Source organism: Condylura cristata, unplaced genomic scaffold (assembly GCF_000260355.1).
Source record: "Condylura cristata isolate star-nosed mole 26May11 unplaced genomic scaffold, ConCri1.0 scaffold00012, whole genome shotgun sequence".
NCBI classification, from domain to species: domain Eukaryota; kingdom Metazoa; phylum Chordata; class Mammalia; order Eulipotyphla; family Talpidae; genus Condylura; species Condylura cristata.
Window position 1 is genome coordinate 39,071,100 of NW_004567113.1, and position 3,979 is coordinate 39,075,078.

Consider the following 3,979-nt stretch of genomic DNA (forward strand, 5'->3'; position numbering starts at 1 on the left):
AAGAGAATACTCAAAAAATATTTAAAATTGTATTTATACCAAGAGTACATTTTAAATATTTTCTAATACTTGAGCAGTTTTTGTCTGGCTGGCTTCAAATATGCCAAAAGTCAAACATTGAATATTTTCAACACATAAGCTTTTTACTGGTTATATTATCTAAAAAGATTCGTAAGTGTTCCCAAAGCATCTGTTTACACGCCTGGTGTTTCCCTCCTTCCTCGAAGGATAGGGGAGCGCAGTTAGGCTAAAAAACACTATCATGGAGCTCTGGGGTAATTACTGAGTCGGACACCACCTTGATGTAAAAATTTGTAAAGGGAAATTTTTCACCATTTCGAGTGTCAAATGTATTTTTAACTGTCTGGTTTGTACTTTCATGCCTTTTGTACTACCAAAGCAGAGTTAAAAATAAAAATGTTAAACACAGAATGTTGTTTTGAAATAGTCAAATGGTTGTTGTGCCAAAGGAGGCCAGAGCCCAGCGTTTACATAAGCTCCAGGAAAGCCCTGCTCCCCAGACCCCCCCAGGTACCCCTGTTCCCCATGCTTTGGGGGTGCTCATGGGATCCCCTTCTGACACAGTCACTGGTCTTGGTCCCAGCTCCTTCTTTCCTTCCTACCCTGGTTGAAATGTTTAAAATCTCCATACTGTCAACTTCACTCTGTGGTTCCTCACTGTTCTTGGACTTTGAATTTTTGTTAGTTTTCTTTGCCTCGAAAACAAGAGAGTCGGTAACATCTTATGCCAGGTAGGTGAAAAAGTTCATTATATCACTTTCAGCTCAAAAAAGCCAAGAAACCGGAATCTATGCACCACCGAGGAGTTAAAGATTCCCACAACCCCCCTCATTTCATGGTGAACAAGGGTGACTGGAGTGACCCGTGTCCTTCCTAGTCTGAGTCTCCCAGAGACGGTCACTGGTGCAGGGCAGCCCGGAACTCCGGCCTTGCAGCGCCAGCTGGACGCTAGGCCAGCTCCGCACGGGCAGGTGAATTTGCCAGGGCCCGCTGCGCCTGTACCTGCCTGCCTACCTGGGGTGGAGGCCTCTTCCCCCACCTGGCAGTGAAAGGTGGGGAGCCCCTTCCTCCTGTCCGCAGAGGCCGGAGAATTCGGGAGCTTGGAAGTGGGCTCCTAAGACAAAGGATTGCTCACCTGGGGCTTGGTGGAGGCCAAAGGGTTTGGGGGGGGCGTCCCAGCACGCACCCTTGACCGCCAAAGGGTTTGGAGGCGCCTCTGTGCACACCCTTGACTGATGGCCCGGGGGCTGGTGATTTTTCCTAAGCCTGCTCTGGTTCTTTCCTCATCTGCCCGGGGCTGTTTTCCAAACTGGCATGGGCAACAGGTAGCAGGGCGCAGAGCCCCGGGGCCAGAAAGCTGGAAGCAACCAAGCCCCCCAGGTCCCCGCAAATCTTGACTCTTTCTCTAGGCTCTCTGGCATCCTGTCAGGCCTCACCTCTCCTGCAGCCGCTCCTCCTGTAGCAGTCCTGTCGCTGAGTGATGCCACTCTTATTAGAGTTTACCCTGGCTTCTAGGCACAGGTGTGCACAATCACGCATGCCCAGACCCATGCTCCGGTGTGCACGCTCAGGCCCGCGTGCGCCACACCCACACGCCTTCTGCAAGAACAAGATCCAGGCCCAGCTGATAGCCACAAAGGCTAGTGGCATCAACGCCTGATTAATTCCATTTACCCCACACAGCTTATTCTCAGATCTCACCTTGGGCCTCTCATCGCAGCTCCAAATGCCTGAAAGGCCAGCTGAGACATCTCTGGTCCAGCATTTGGTGGTGCGTGTCGCTGTCAGCCTGGTTTCACCCTTGTCCCCGTCAGCCTGCGGACGCCTTGCATAGAACGGCCTCTCGCCCCCTCTGCCGGCAGAGTGGGAGAACTGCAGGAAGTGGGACTTGCGGGCCATGGGCTGTGCCTAGCTTCTTCATTTAGGGCCTGGCTCCCAGAAAGTACAGTTTGTCGAATGAATAATAATAATAATAATAATAATGATGATGATGATGATGATGATAAACCTACCATTGAAAATGAATGAATATAATGAAATATTTTATGGGCATGAACATTTAATTTTAGGTTTTTCCTAGCCCATTTTCTGACCCTGCCAGTTCGTCTCTGTCATCTTTCTCAGCAGAAACCCGAGTTTCTTACCAAGGAGTAACTTTCTCTGCAGGTCTTAGCCTGGATGTTGGTAGGAATGATTCAGTTCCAGTCTGAAGCAGTCCTATGTGGGGGGCCTTTGTGGAAGTTCTGTGCCCACGAATAGCTGGGAGGTCCTGGAGAAGTAGCTCACTCAGCCTTTGAGAGTGAGTTAGTGAGTTTGAACCCAGGCTCTGCCACTTGCTGCTGTGATACTGTGAAAATTGCCTCATTTTTCTGAAACACAATTTTCTCATCTGTAAAACAACCTATTTCATAGTTTTTTAAAAAAGGATTTAACTATTAGCAAAATCCTCAAAGACTTTAAGGATTAGCAACATGCTTGCAAATTCAGGGTGCCTGTCGTGTTCTTGGTGAGAGGACGGTCACCCCGACAGAAGGCAGCACCATCATAAGCGGACACTAGGTAGCCCCTGAGATCCTAAAGGGTCTGTGGGCTTCTCACCCACTACCCGATCAGTGTGGCTTGAGCCACTCGAGTGGTCCACAACACAGCTTTGTCTCGGGAGAGCTGAAACACTGAGCTTCTTGCTCTGAGGCTAAACCACAGCTAGAGTTCAAAGACCCTCACAGAAGAGCCATGGAGTGGAGATGGGTACATCTTGAGGGGGCAGAAGTACAGAGCGAGAAAAAGAGCTGAAGACTAAGATGCAGTGAGCACGGGAGCCAGCTGAGGCGGCATCAACCCAGCATGTCTCTCACCTGGGAATCCTGCCCACGAGCATTCTTCTCCCTCCTGGACACCAGGCCTCCCCTGACTGCAGCAGGCCATAAGGCCTCTGCTCCAATGGATTCCCTCTCTGGGATGCTTGCTCACCCCAGCTGGAGAAGTGGTTGGTTTCTCTGGTGGCAAAAACCTTGTTTCCTGATGTGGAGCGAGTGGGTCACAGGAAAGGAAGGGAGTGGACTTGGGGGTGGGGGGGCAGAGAGGGGATTCTGGCTCTGGCCAGCCCTAGGCTCAGTTCTTCTTGAGACCCAACTGCCTTTCCATGAACATTCCAAGGACATGCCTTTTTGTCTCACCTAGTTTGGCCGGGCCTCTATCATTTACGGCACCAACACTAATCTTGTGATTACGGCAAGAATTCACACAGAGACACAGGTGAAGCTTGCAGTTACCTGGGGAGTGAGGCCCTGTGACCCAGCCCCCCACGGCAGTTACTCAGAGCCTCGGGTCTGGCCCTGGTGTGGTCTCTGCTCTGAAAGATCTTCCAAGCCCTTCCCCTTTATTGCCTTAGGGTGACCTCCCTGCCCCATCTTCCTTGCTTTGACACTGTGAACTCTTTATCACTGCACAGATCTTGCCTTTGGCCTTTGGCGGCTGATGTCGACAATATATATATATATGTTATGATTCATGTATTTTTTAATTTATGTGTACAGGAACTGGGGTACAGGCCAGGGTGTGGGGAGTGACAGGATTCACCAGAGACAGAGAGGGGAACAGAACAGGCAGCTCAACTGAAATACCCTGCCGAGGGGAGCTGAGGCAAGACAGGGGGTCAGCACCCTAGCCCAGGATGGAATACAGGCCGTTGTGGCTATCATGCTGAAATTTAAACCCCTGTGCCTCCAGGGAAGTCCCTGACTTGACAGTTTGTAGTCCTCAATCTTCCACCATACAATCTGCTACAAAGACAATGGGTGGCTTTTCGGGGACAGGGGAGGGAAAGGTTGAGGGTTTTTTGTGTTTGTTTTTAAAGATTTATTTATTTATGCATACAGAGCTGGGGAACAGGCCAGAGGTGCAGGGGTGGCGGGAGGATTCACCAGAGACAGAGCGGGGAGCAGAACAGGCAGATCGA